The sequence below is a fragment of the Diadema setosum genome, chromosome 17 (genome assembly GCF_964275005.1).
Source record: "Diadema setosum chromosome 17, eeDiaSeto1, whole genome shotgun sequence".
NCBI lineage: Eukaryota > Metazoa > Echinodermata > Echinoidea > Diadematoida > Diadematidae > Diadema > Diadema setosum.
The window spans coordinates 20,477,224-20,492,760 of NC_092701.1; the positions used below are offsets into that span (position 1 = coordinate 20,477,224).

A 15,537-nucleotide genomic window follows, 5' to 3' on the forward strand; every position below is an offset into this window, starting at 1 on the left:
TGTATTCCTTGTTACTTATTATTGTTCTCATGTAATTTTTGTATTGTGGAAACTTTGAATAAAATTGAAACTAAACTTGAAACTTGTTATATCCCATTCGCGTACAATTTCTTGTACGCAAATGGGCGAGACACATTATGGCACTTGCCTTTGATATCTCAACCCATCTGAATTCCGTTTAAAGACGAAATGTGGGCAAGGAAACATACTGCGAATATTGATGTACCTGTGATTCAATATTTTGAGAAAGCATTGTTGTTATTTCCTTTCTGTTTTATAACCCCCATAATAGCTTCTGCGTATAACAAATGTAATAAATAACATTTCTTGAAGAAAAAAAAAAACTAGTAGGGGCCTATATATAAAAAAGGCATAAGAATATCCGTCCCAGGGAACAAATACAAAGAAGATAAAAAGAATTGTCGCTATCTGAATTTTGTAATAGGTTTAAGTTAAGTTTTGACACTATTTGAACACAGCGGCGTGTTTTGAGAGTGACAAAGTCTTGAAAGCTTGATCACGTTTGAGTTCTAAATCGGTTGGCATTCTGCACCAATAGCAAACATTTATATTGTTATATGATTCTTGTTTAGGTTCAACTATGGTCCCAACTACCCAAAGCTCGCACAGTCAGGGTAAGTAATATTCAAGATTTCATGACTGACAAGCATTGGATATCCAAAAGTTTTCTTGTTCAAGTCCTGCACACGACTATATATATATACGTAATATATCAAGCCATTATTATCTACTCATTCTGGCACATAACATTCCACGTGACATTTTAATAATCAGTAAGTTGTCATAAAGGTAATTTTATAAAGTATTGTATTTACCACAAAGAATTTACTTTAAGTGTTATTCAAATTGTTTTGTTGAAATATTTTTAAAGCATGTTGGACTGTTTTCATTACCAATGTTTCAATACGCCTTCCAACTTTGACATTTCTATAGACCAACTACGATGTCACACTTTACCCCTACAGTCCCATTTCTCCCTTGCGTCGCACTTTACCCACGGGTGGGTCAACTTCTCCCCAAAAATAAGGTTTTTTTTTTCTTTTCATTAACTGCAGAAAATTGAGAACAGTGCCACCCCCAGCTTACAGCTCTTTATGTAACCTACCATATGAACCTTCAAGCCCGAAAGGAAATGTAATTATCGCTTCTATAAAAAGATAATTAAGAAGAAAATCGGCGAACTTGAAATAATGTCCCACTTCTCCCCGCCCTCCCGTACTCCAGAACTTCAAAGGTCCAGTTTACCTTTGGGAGCAGTGAGTTTAAAAATGTTCAAGATATCACTTTTGATGCATATGTGTAGGTCTGTTGTATCATAAAACATCCTACCATTAAAAAAATGCAATAAAGCCTAAACTATAAAGAGATATCAGTATTATCAGTGTATATCAGATATCAGTGTAGACTGTCTAGTCTGGAATCATTCTTATGTTATACCATTTTGACAAGTTCCATTGTTCTTTTCTTTCTGTCGAATGGCCGCCATAAATTCCCTGTAATGAAAAAAAAAAGACCTTTAGAAGAAACTTCATATGAGCATCCCCCTCAAAAATGCAGCTTAACCAGTCCAAAAATACAAAAAATAAAAAATAACAATGCACAAGTATTTTGAGGACAGAAACCAGAAAATTTTTGATGTCAAAATTTGGTAATGATTGAAGTTATGAATTGTGATTTTATTACGCTATATTTCATCACATCTTTTTGCTTTTGAGAGTGACCAAGTCTTTCAAGCTTGGACGGGCTTGCGTTCTTTTCTTTTTATCTGTTTTGCATACGGTACTTTCATCAATAACAACCATTTGTATTATTTTAGGTTCAACTATTGGTCCAGTGGTTCAAACAACTCAAATCTCGCACAGTCAGGGTAAGCTAAAATTTATGATTTCATGACAGACAAGAAAAAAGAGATTAAAAAAAGGACAAGACCAAACTGCTTCAAGTAGGGACTACTTTAGTAGAAAGGACTACTTGATATTAAAGTGATGAAAGCTCAATTCATCATTTATTCAATCTAGCACATTACAATCAATATTTGAATAGATAATTAGCAAGTTATCAGAAAGGTTTCTGCAATAAAGGACTATGCCTATAGAGAATCTACTAGGTTCTCTTCAAATTGTTTGACTGCACAAAATTCTTCTGTTGTAGATAGTTGACACAGTAACATCACAAGAAAAGCACAGTATAATTGAATACAAATATGGGTGACTGAAGATGGGAAATAATGAATGCCAGGTTATGCAAGTCTATATCACAACAATGCAACTTAGCATTTTGCATCATTTTGTTTTGTTCTAATGGCATTTGTGTGTGTGTGTGCTAGTGGCATGTGTGTTGGTTTGCAAAACGACCCAAATCTTATATAATGTAATCTGTCGTAATGGCATGACAGAATAGACAGAGAGCCCGTGAAATTTTGTACTATTCCTACAGAGTTATGGTACAGGGCTTTTTATTATGACCTGCGAGGATGCATACGAACTTTTTTTCTGAATTTCATTTTGTAACTAGAAATGTCGCTACAGCGACTGGTTATACCCCCGCCAAACAACATTTCATAAGCTTTGGTCAAAACAACATTTGATAAGCTTTGGTCAAAAAACTGAGGAAGTAGTTAAATCCGCAAGGTCTTTCCTTGATCTTCTGCCATTAATATGCCGTTACCATGGCAACGTACTTTCGGGTACTGTCGAAAAATGCGTCTTGCACATCTACAACCAAAGGCACACATCTGTACCAAGTTTCATGGAAATTGGGCAAAAACTGAGAAAGTAGTTTGCAACACAAAATTTTCCATCATTTTGGCTCATAATATGTGAGCTGTTACCATGGCAACATACTTTTTGTCACTGTCAAGAAATGTGTCATGCTGACCTATATCCTAAGACAAACATTCAATATGAATTCCATGAGAATTGGAAGAACACTGATGAAGCAGTTTTGCCATGAAGCATTTTGCCCTATATTTTACCAATAACATGCCGTTACCATGGCAACGCACTTTTTGCCACTGCGGAAATATGTGTCTTGCACATTAACATATTCAGATGAACATTTGTACCTAATTTCATAAAAATTGATCAAAAACTGTGGGAGGAGTTCGCGACGCAAGATTTGTACCCATTTTTGCCCATAATATGCCGTTACCATGGCAACGTACTTTTGGGTACTGTCAAAAAATACGTCTTGCACATCTACAACCCAAGGCACACATCTGTGCCAAGTTTTATGGGAATCGGTTGAAAACTGAGGAAGTAGTTCGCGACGCAAGATTTGTACCCATTTTTGCCCATAATATGCCGTTACCATGGCAACGTACTTTTGGGTACTGTCAAAAAATACGTCTTGCACATCTACAACCCAAGGCACACATCTGTGCCAAGTTTTATGGGAATCGGTTGAAAACTGAGGAAGTAGTTCGCGACGCAAGATTTGTACCCATTTTTGCCCATAATATGCCGTTACCATGGCAACGTACTTTTGGGTACTGTCAAAAAATACGTCTTGCACATCTACAACCCAAGGCACACATCTGTGCCAAGTTTTATGGGAATCGGTTGAAAACTGAGGAAGTAGTTCGCGACGCAAGATTTGTACCCATTTTTGCCCATGATATGCCGTTACCATGGCAACGTACTTTTGGGTACTGTCAAAAAATACGTCTTGCACATCTACAACCCAAGGCACACATCTGTGCCAAGTTTTATGGGAATCGGTTGAAAACTGAGGAAGTAGTTCGCGACGCAAGATTTGCAACGGACCGACCGCCCGACCGACCGCCCGACCGACCGACCGCCCGACTGACCGTCCGCTGATTCCTATTAGGGAGCTTTAGATTTTCGACGCGCGGACGTTCAAAGGAAAAAAAAACATGTTCTGAGCGTGCGCAGTAGCTGCACGCGTTAAGTCAATCTATTTTTAGCTTGCGTCGCCTGAGTTGTTTACTACGCGTACTGGGCTATTTTCACGTCCGCACAGTTTGCGACGTAGAGAGCTTCTTCATGCACTGATCATATGGGGGCGCGAGTTTATTTTTTATACGTTGCGTCCCAGCGTAATCTAAAGCTACTTTTCCACACGACGCGGGGAGAGGAGAACGTCCAGCGCAAGCGTCGGCTCAAACGTCCGCGCGTCAAAATCTAAAGCTCCCTATTGACCGATTCTGTGACGCGCTATGTGTGTTTTTGGCATGGGCAGCGCCATTACGCGGTGTCTCAGCCGACCCCCCCCCCCCCCTTCCCACTCCCCACCCCTCTCCCTACATTAGCACGCGCGCAGAATGAAAAACTTATGCATGGTTGCTTTAGCCAATGGGCGTCTCGTATTGAGTGCGCGAATGCTTGCTTTAGTGCGCGAACCTTTGTTACAAGTGCGCGATAACATGTTGCCCGTGGGGTAAGGGAGAGCAGGGGGGGGGGGGGGGTCGGCTGAGACACCGCAATTTGAGCTCATGGCTGCGCCCAGTGCCATAAAATGTCTGCTGCCCTCAACGAACCCGAATCGGTCAATACCCCCTTCAAACTTCGTTTGGCGGGGGTATAAATATATGTGACCCTGCATCACAAAACTAACAAGAAATCACCAAACATGGATTTTTAGTTAGGCCTAACTCTAACCTATCTAATTATTGGATAGAAAGCACACACTCTTGAAAAGTGTGCACTGAGAAAAGAGGTTTTGAAGTACAGAGTCTATTCAAACGCTTAAATCTGTGCACTGAAAGGGACAAAAAGAAGATACAAATGTATAAACCACCGGAGCATCAACGATGAAGGGATTATCAGATTAAGCTGAAAGTAAGCATGCTCTATACACATATTATGAACGTGATTGATGCCGGCTTTCAAAGCAGTAGCATTTCCTTTCAAAAGTTACAAAAGTTGAAAGTGAATAGTCAGTGATAGTGTGTAAGGGATGTTCAAGAAATGAAAAGGGGCCTCTGAGACATACTTGCTCATTCAACTGTCCCCACGAAAGGGTTGTAGAAAAACTGCTCAAAACACAATTTCCCATTCATGTTATGATCCCAAACTTCGGAATAATAAAGATGGAGAATAACTTTTTCAGAAAATATGAAAAAAAAAAAAAAAACTCAAGATTAATTTGGTTGACCCGTTTCGGCTTTTTGAGTCCTCACGTGAAATCACGGGGTGCGACTTTTTGTTGGTTTTGTGATGTACAGTCACATAGATTGTATGTTATACATGCAATCATAATTGCCCTGGGGAAATAATGACTAAGCAACAGTTATTAACTAAATTTCATTTTCTTGGGCTAATTTATGAGAGATAAGTATACACAATTTAATTATTTCCTTATGCCGCTGAATGGGAGAGAACGTTACTTTTTTTTCTTAAAGATGTGGTTTTTTTTTTCTATCAAGGATTACATTCATATGCCTTTATTATTTTGATAGTAAAAAGATAATTTCAGTGTTTTTTCAAAGATAATCTTTAAATCGTTTATTGATTTTGATGTTGAATATTAGACCTATTAGTCGAGTCAAAATATGGAATGACCCAAAACAAAGAGCTAACAAACGAAGAGCTATGAAAATAACATATTAAAAGTTCCCTAAAATTCGGGTGGTGAATCAAGGCCTAATTTGCATAAATTCAAAATGGCCGCCATGTAACCTATTTAGGCCTATATCTTGGGACGTAAACCCATAGAACGTTACTTCTTGTGTCTAAACCTATGTGTTTTAGGTCAAGGGACACAATCATCACATCAGTAGCAACTGCCTTTGTGCATAATTTGCATAAATTGGCATATTATTGCATCCAAGGAGGGGCGCAGCCCCGAAGTGAATAGTACTAGTTTGGAGTCACCGAGGCCCATAGTTTTAACAAGAAACTCGAAACTAGGCAAAGTATACTTGTTTTATATTTTGGATCAAAAATTTGAATAAAAAGTGAAAATCATTATAGGCTTAGCCTAACCCCGGGACGCTCCGTGTACACAGTTACACTGCAACACTGCGTGTTGGGGCTGGTCGCAGTTAGGCTTAGCCGCACTGCGGCCGCAGCGCAGCGCCTGCAATACGCGACAGTGCGAGACACCGGGAATTGAAAAACGTAGCAGCCGTGGCACCGCCAGAGTTGCCCGTCGCATGTATCCAAGCGCTCGTATGGCCGCTGCAAACCTGAACACTAGAATTCGGGACCGGACGTGGACGGACCACGTACACTTGATTGTAAAGAAGGGTGATTGTGACATCATTTTGCAAATAGTATACTATTTGCAAAATGTCGTCATAAAAGTGACGTCATTTTGCAAATAGTACTTCATGGAGTGTCAAACACACCAACACTCTAAAATAGTTCAAAATACCTATAATCACGTGAAGCTCTTTTAACCAATCAATGGAAGACAAATTTTTGATCCAAAACATAAATGATAATATGGTTATCACATCACGGAATACGGAAAATATTCAGTGGCGGGTATAGCGCATGCGCATAATATGACCTTTTCACGGAATACAGGAAATATTCAGTGGTTGATTGACCAATGAGATTACAGAATTCACGATCACTAAAATATAAATTGTATTCCATTGAAATTAATAACTTCAAAGTTATTGTGTTGTTTATATTTTGTACAGATAAAGAAAATCACAATTACCACAATTCTTCTTGGGTAAGGAAGATATGAAAGACATGAAATGTATGAAAGATTATAGCAAATGAAGTAGCCTTAAGACGTGGTATTGCATGTCTTGATACCACTCGTTCATTTCTTGCGATAGTTTGCCAGGACAATCACGAGAGGTGTCCGTACTGGGCATCGATCGGAGAGTGTGATCGGCTTCCTCGCTGGATGTTGGCAAACTGCCATCTCAGCTGTAAGGTCTGTTTAGACGGTGAGTCAATTTTCCGTATTCATGCGGTTTTTTGTCGAGCCCACCGGAAGTGAGGGGAGACTAAGGGATCATCTGCGGCGTCTGTCCGTCCGCCGTCCGTCCGTCGTCCATCCGTCCGTCCGTCGTCTGTCCGTAACGCTACAAAAACTTGAATAACTCTTTACACTGGGCTTCAATTGCAATCAAACTTTGATGGAAGAGGGGTCATACAAAGTTTCACATTTTACCATATATGCGGTCACCTCAAGGTCAAAGCTCACAGGCAGGGGTCAATGATCTTTTAGAGCCCAATGTTAGTCTTTGTGGCGCATTTCAATTATGGGTCATAACTTTTGATCCACAGGTCCGTTTGTGACCACAGTTGGATGGTAGATGTCCCTTGGGGAATGGATGGTCACCACTAGGTCATTGGTCACAAGCATGGGTCAACGAAATTTTAGAGCCCAATGTCAAGTTTTTATGGCACGTTTCTATTATGGGTCATTTAAACTATAGGGTCCTACACATACTGTAGGTCCGTTTGTGACCAAACTTGGATGGTAGATGTCCCTTGGGGAGTGGATGATCACCACAAGGTCAAAGGTCACAAGCAAGTGTCGACGAACTTTTAGAACCCAATTTTAAGTTTTTATGGCGCATTTCTATTATGGGTCATAACTTTTGATCTATAGGTCCGTTTGTGACCAAACTTGGATGGTAGATGTCCCTTGGTGAGTGGATGGTCACAAGGTCAAAAGTCAAAGGCAGGGGTCAACGAACTTTAAGGACCCAATGTTGAATTTTTATGGCACGTTTCCTTTTTGTCATAAATTTGTACCCTTTTATATCTTTTTATCTGTTATTTCTCCTTTTTTTTAATCTGTTATCTGGGTCTTATTATACAAGCTTGCTTTTCTAAGACCCCTCCACTTTACATCTATAATGCATCTACATGCATTGTCAATTTATATTCAAATATTCTGCAAATTGTTTTAATCGCATATATTCAACAATGTATTCCTTGTTACTTATTATTGTTCTCATGTAATTTTTGTATTGTGGAAACTTTGAATAAAATTGAAACTAAACTTGAAACTTGTTATATCCCATTCGCGTACAATTTCTTGTACGCAAATGGGCGAGACACATTATGGCACTTGCCTTTTTTACAGCTTTCTCCCTTTTTTCATTTCTCGCATGATGATTGGAGGAAGAGAGAAAGGAAATGATGAAAAGGTGTCACATAATTGTTCAGGCAGCTATTGCAAAGTACACGGGAATATCGACAGGATATGTGGGCCCTGACAAAAGATTAGAATTAAAGATTAGAACTAAATGATACAAAATGCATTTGATGATGATTACGCTTTGAGAGTCTATACTAACCGCATTAAATTATCATATTCCGCCTTATATAAATTATCAACTTTAAAATAAGGGACATTATATGCTCACCACATCCTTTTCTGAGACTGAAGTTGTGACCCACTATTTTCCTACAATACAATTTGTAGAGCTTTACATAAATTATATCTACAGTTAAACTCGCATAAGTCGATCTTCTCGGGACTGAGCAAAACACATCGACTTAGGCGAGTTTCGACTTGTACGTAAGTCGAAAAAAAATCGACTTAAAGTTACACCACACGTAATTATATACATGTATGTTGTCTACTCTGGAGCCGAGAGCTGGAGCGGTGTGCCCGATATTTGCCCTTCAGCAAGACACTTTATCCACATTGATGCAGGCCAGGGCTCCACACTAACTTTTATTTTGGTGGCCCCAAAATGATTGATTTTTATTTTTCGGTGGCCCGAACAAAAAAAAATAAAAAAAAAAACCAACAAACAAGCAAAACTAAATCGGTCCTACGTTCGGTCCGAAAGTTAGCGTTATTTCTGATTGTAAAAGCAATCATCCACCATTTACAAGTATTTTAACACCTTCCGGAGCCGAATGTTGCCGTTAATCATTTTCAAATGTAAAAACAAGCAACCGACATTCATTCTAGGATCTTACGGAGCTGAATATCATCCTTATTCATTTCCGAACGTGAAAGCAAACATCCGCTTTTTATTTCATCATCTAAATGAGCCGATTGATACCGTTAATCATTTCCAAATGTAAAAGAAACAATCTGTTACTTATTTAGCATCGTACGGAGCAGAATATTACCGTTATTCGATCTCCAAATTGAAAAGCAAACACCCGACATTTATTTTATGATCGTAAGGAGCCAAATGTTACTGCTGTCCACTTCCGAAAGTGTAATGAATCATCTGACATTTATTTTGGCATCTTCAGGAGTCGAATGTTACATGCTATTTACTTTCGAACGTAAAAGCGAGCTTTCGGCAATTATTTCATCATCGTACTGAGTTGAATACGATAGTTATTCATTTCCGAACGCCAAAGCAAACATTCAACATTTATTTTAGCATCTTCCGGAGCTGAATGTTATTGCTATTTACTTTCGAACATAAAATCAAACATGAGACATTCATTTTATCATCGGACGGAGTTGAATACTATTGTTATTCATTTCCGAACGTTAAAGCAAATATCAAACATTAACTTTACCATCAAACGCAGCTAAATGTTACTGTTATTCATTTCGAAATTTAAAAGCAAACATCTGACAGTTATTTAGCATCGTATGGAGAAGAATATTACTGCTATTCACTTCCGAACGTAAAAACAATCATCTGACATTTATTTTAGCATCTTCTGGAGCCGAATGTTATTGCTATTTACTTTCGAAAGTAAAAGCAAACACCCGACATTTATCTCATCGTCGTACGAAGTTGATTATTATTGTCCTTCATTTCCGAACGTCAAAGGGATAATTCGACATTTACTTTAGCATCTTCCGGAGCTGAATGTTAATGTTATTTACTTTCGAACGTCAAAGTAAACATCCGACATTTATTTCATCATCGTACGAAGTTGATTATTATTGTTATTCATTTCCGAACGTCAAAGGGATAATTCGACATTTACTTTAGCATCTTCCGGAGCTGAATGTAATTGTTATTTACTTTCGAACGTAAAAGTAAACATCCGGCATTTATTTTATCATCGTATGGAGTTGAATATCATTATTTTTCATATCCGAACGTCAAAGCAAACATTCGACATTTATTTCAGCATCTTCCGGATACTTTTTTTTTGTCCTTTTTCATTTCCGAACGCAAAATCAAATCTCTGACATTCCAAAAGTATAAGCAAACATCCGACATTTATTTTAGTATTATACGGAATCGAATATTACCGTTATTCATTTCCAAAATTAAAAGAGCAAACATCTGACATTTATTCAGCATCTTATGGAACCGATTGTTACCGCTTCATTTCCAAAACTGAAGGCAAACATTCGGCTTTTTTTGGTGGCCTGGCGTGCGTTTTTGGTGACCCCGGTCGCAAATTAACCATTCGCGAAATCGTGATTCGATTCGCGAAAAGACTCCGCTAAATATAAGGCATAGATCGCTACACTCGGCAGGGGCTACGTCGTCCTTTCACCAGGTCTCGTTACAAAACCAAAATCACGCGTGAGTTCTTGCGTTACCTATCGTTAATGTTAACGAAACATCGTGAATTTGCGCTAGGGATCGTTACTCATCGTTGCTACAAACGTTAATTTTCCCGATCGATAGTTTGCGTTACTAACGATTCAGGTGAAACCGCTTGCGTTAATGAAACGTTAATGTGTATTTACGCAGTTTCTTTTGGTATATACTGTATGTAAACAAAAACTGGCGTCTCGTGATTTTGACAGTGATTACACAATAAAATCTTATTCGACTTAGGCACAGTGAATTCAATGGTTTTTCCGTGAAAGTGTTCTTGGAATTTCATCGACTTAAGCGAGTATTCGACTTAAAAAATTCGACTTATGAGTGAATTAATACACGTAAGTCAATGGGGAAAAATCGGGACTTTTTAAAATTATCGACTTGCGCGATTATTCGACATATGCGATGTCGACTTAGGCGAGTTTAACTGTATTTCACCCCCTCCCCCCCCCCATTTATAATCTTACATACACTAGGTATGTGATTGCTAACATGTTTTTTTGGTTGTTGCTTTTCTTGTTTTGTGTTACAAGGGTCACAAAGAGTGTGTGTGATTTATTTGTGCATATTTTTGGTGTTTTATCTGTAGATGATGGCACGACAGAGGTTCCTACTGAAGAAGGCCCATCGCCGTGAAGAAATATTTTCCTTTTCATGGCTGCCAATTCTTCTCGAATATCCTCCCTCAACTCCACCCTCGTTTGGGAGATGATACCTTAAGCTACTCCATTGGCTGTATTTTACTTGAATCTGATATTAATCTTCCACTGATAGAGCAGATAGTCTAGTAGTTTGTAGTTGAAAGTGATAAACTGTTCAGCAATATTTCTTGGTGACATTGAGAGAAAATTTAGCATGAAGATACATTACATTAAGAACATTATTATTCTATCAGTCAGAGGTAAAAAAAAAAAAGAGGAAAGGATAAGGGAAAGGGTAGCATGCAGAGTAATCATGTCTGGAAAACCTTTGTTTTTCTTTTATTTTGGTGTTTGTTACTCATACAATGGATTCTCGTTAGCCTCAAGTTTGAAATGTAGTGAAGCCAACATGGCATCTACATTTTGTATTAGATTATTACTCTAGGGCAAAATGAATGCATTGTGTATCATGGACAGCAAAATAAGAGGTAAAGTGTATCATTATAATCATTCACAATGCCCAAACTGTTTTGATATCTTACCATATGATCAGATGTGTGGATTCACGGTCATAGATTCATCAAAGTGTACCCTAAGGTTTCAGACAGCTTCACAGAATACCGATAATAATAATGATATCACTTACATTCGGTAGAATATTTGAAAGCAAGAGATCTTCAACCGAAAATTTGAACGTCTGGGTTTAATTATTTCTTTTTCCTAGGAACTTGAGCAGCAAGCGTATCAAACCTATTTCTAAGCTGAGCTTCTCTTTGTCGCCCTACCTTCAGCATTCATCAGTTGCCAATCAAAATGAATTGTACTGCCAGTTCATTTTGAAGGATTGTGAATGTGCGATTTTTTTTTCTATTGAAAACAAAGAACAAATTAAAACAATCAAATAATCAAGTATTGAACTCGGCATGATGGTTCACAGTTTGAGCTGAAGGGGGAAAGCTAATTTTACTTGCCAGATGAATCTTTGAAAGATGTGCATAATTCATGGGGACTATTTAGATTATCTCACACACACAAAAAAAAATGTGTGTATGCATATGTGTTTATACATTGTGTAGATAAAATATCTATCCTTTTCATGAATTTGCTGTAGTAGACCTATTGCTGATAAAATTAAAAGCCTGCAGTCTCTGAAATCACTTTCAAGACCAGTGTTACAAATGTACCTTGTGCGTAGATATGCATGTGTGCACGAATGTTTGTATGCATTGATGTACAGTGCATATACAAATGTACATGAATGTATACTATATATATATATATATATATATATATATATACAGTATATATATATATATATATATATATATATATACAGTTAAACTCGCATAAGTCGATCTTCTCGGGACTAAGCAAAACACATCGACTTAGGCGAGTTTCGACTTGTGCGTAAGTCGGAAAAAAATCGACTTAACAACAGTCACACTACACGTACATTATGTATAATGTACATGTATGCTGTCTACTCTGGAGCCGAGAGCTGGAGAGGTACTAGTGTGCCGCAGCACGGGTCGCCCGGCAGGGCCGCGGCTAACTTTGCATGGACAGTGCATTAGCATTGGCACAGGTCGGATTACTTTACACTCTCGTTAAACCTTGGGGAAGTGAATATGAACGATATTTGAGCAGTGATTGATTCCAGTTTACCATACCGTGGCTTGAAATGCATGTAGAGGTGTACTTCTGATTTACCTGTGCCCGTAACTTTCCCCCTACTTTCCGCTTTGAAAACTCAGCAGCTTCATCCATCCACTGCACAGCGCAGACTGCAAACATACACAGACTATACACAGCCCAGTCGCGCTGTACGTACGTACGTAGCGCTAGCGCGACAGGGCTGTACCAGCGGACCTCCAAACACGAAGAGAGTTCAACAATCGCATGCGATCGCTTTGAATTTTGATACTTTAGATCATTTTTTTTTGTCACCTGTCTGGTCGGGCTAGTTCTTATGTAAACAAAAACTGGCGTCTCGTGATTTTGACAGTGATTTATTGCACAATAAAATCTTATTCGACTTAGGCATAGTGAATTTAATGGTTTTTCCGTGAAAGTGTTCTTGGAATTTCATCGACTTAGGCGAGTATTCGACTTACAAAATTCGACTTGTGAGTGAATTATTACACGTAAGTCAATGGGGAAAAATCGGGACTTTTTAAAATCATCGACTTGCGCGATTATTCGACATATGCGATGTCGACTTAGGCGAGTTTAACTGTATACACATAAAATATACACAAACATAATGTATAATATGCATTCATACATTTGTAAAGACCTGCAGAAGTCTACACAATTGTGGCAAAAGAAAAAGCATTGACTTAAGGAAAAATTTGACTTTTACTACAGAGTCAACATGAAGCAAAACAAATCTTTTGTTTTATGAGCACCTGTATAGTTTCATACCTTGGAAGTGAGTCCCGAATAAACTCAGGCAGGTGTCTATGGGAAATGTGTGTGATAGCAAAATCAGTCCGTCCTCAACGGACTGAGGTTATTGCTGCAGAAATTCTGATTGTAATTTTTGAGGGGGATATAATTATGGTATACTCCATGAATGGCATTAAATCTTTCAATTTTCAATTTCCAAGAAATCATACTTGGAATGTTAATGGCAGTTTGCAAGAAAACAACACAAAACAAAGCTGCAGCAGGAAAAGTGAGAATGTGATGACAATTATGATGGTTTCATAACTTATCTCCTTTTCTTTCAGCAGAAATAACATGGTTGTGTCTGACTGCATCTTCATAAAATCAAGGTGCTGCTTGCCTTAATGAACAAAACTCTTTCAAAATATCAACAGCTTGCAAGGTGTTCACTTCCTCTGGAGCACAAACAATGAATCTTGGCAAAGAGACAGAGCCAGGGAGAGGCTGTCTAATTCTTGTTCTGCATTATCTCTGAAGTTGACTGGCAACGATCTCTTTTATGGAGAAATAAATTCAATGAAACTAATACTTGACATTGTGTGCCAAAATCATATACACAATTACAGATCTTCATAAATTCCTAAAAACTAGCAATTACAAATGTGACGATCTCTTGATCAGTGCCAGCTAAGGATAGTTAACTCTGTATGTGCCACAATGAAAACCCCCTGTGTGCAACAGTATTCTGAGACAGCAGCAAAGTTATATTTTGAATCTATGCGACTGTTACAGATTTTTGTTACCCTGGACATGAAATGAACAAAGTTGTAGAAAAAATGTCAAGCTTTGCTTTGATGTACATTGTACAATGTACTTTGCCTTACAAATCTCTTACTGTTTTTACATCAAATGACCAGTAGCTAGAGTATTTGTAGAGGCATGACTTTTGCACACATAACAGTGACAGACACATAGAATTTACTCGCAAATCCAATCGGGAACACCGCTTAACCACCGCATAAAATGCACGCTACATGTGACTGGAATAGAATCCCGAGAAACACTTTTATTGTACTGTGGCATTTGGTGATTTATCATTTGGTTCGGGCAGGTCTGTGCCTTTGAGCAGAATATGTGACCTACATACGCCGTCGACTGAGTCAGGCGTGCAAATGTGGCACATACATAGTTAAACTATAAGTCTTAGCACAGTTTTCTGTCTTCCCCTAAAGATATTTTAAAATGTCTCTTTTCATATCATCTTCCTTTTGATTGGATACCAAAAGCAAACCAGAAACTTTGTTGTTGCTATTATTCTGGTGATTTTCCTAAACTTAACCCTAACTAGGCCGGGGGGGGGGGGGGGGGGGGCCTCCGAGGCCCCCCCCCCCTCGACGTTCCGCGCGATGTATCGCTAACGTGAAAAGCTATCGCCGCGACGATTCATGACTTTTTTCTGTCGAGTCTCCCGCATCTTTTGACACCAAATTTGCGATGCCCGGGCGCGCGGTTCCGAAGTTTCGCATAAATATGTACATGCATGTCAGACCAAAAATTGCTCAAAAACGTGAATTCGTGTACAATTTCAATGGAAACTGTGCTTACAGTCAAATTTCATAAAAGCATGATTATTTTGGGGTTTTATTGATTAAAATCAACTAATAACATATTTTCTCGTTCAGAACAATGTCGCGGACAAGTTTCATCGAAAAAACAATGGAAAACATAAAGTCGAAAAAACAAGGAAATACATAAGAAATTCAAAAAACAATAAAATACTTAAGACATTTTTTTGGATGGCTCAAGTTTTTTCGCTTATATTTGCTTAGGACACTAAAAAGAATATTTACACAAAAAAATGTACCCATTTCGGGCTTTATTTAGTGATTTATACCAAATTGTCTGATTTCATGCATCATTATGTATAAATTAGCATAATTTAGCATAAATGACAATTTTTCAAAAATCTAACTTCGTAATACTTTAGATTACATCATAGGCAATGTGTGTGCAAATTTTCGTCGCGATCGCGCGGTCGACGGCCGAGATCTTGAGGGGGGGCCT

General features: G+C 38.3%; 1 long non-coding RNA gene across 1 annotated transcript; it reads left to right on the forward strand.

Moving 5' to 3' along the window:
* Nucleotides 1–591: 591 nt before the first annotated feature.
* Nucleotides 592–6,893, forward strand: LOC140240921 (uncharacterized). Its single transcript, XR_011902046.1, has 3 exons — nucleotides 592–635; nucleotides 1,838–1,888; nucleotides 6,776–6,893. It is a non-coding gene; the product is annotated as an uncharacterized lncRNA (long non-coding RNA).
* The last annotated feature ends 8,644 nt before the right edge of the window (nucleotides 6,894–15,537 follow it).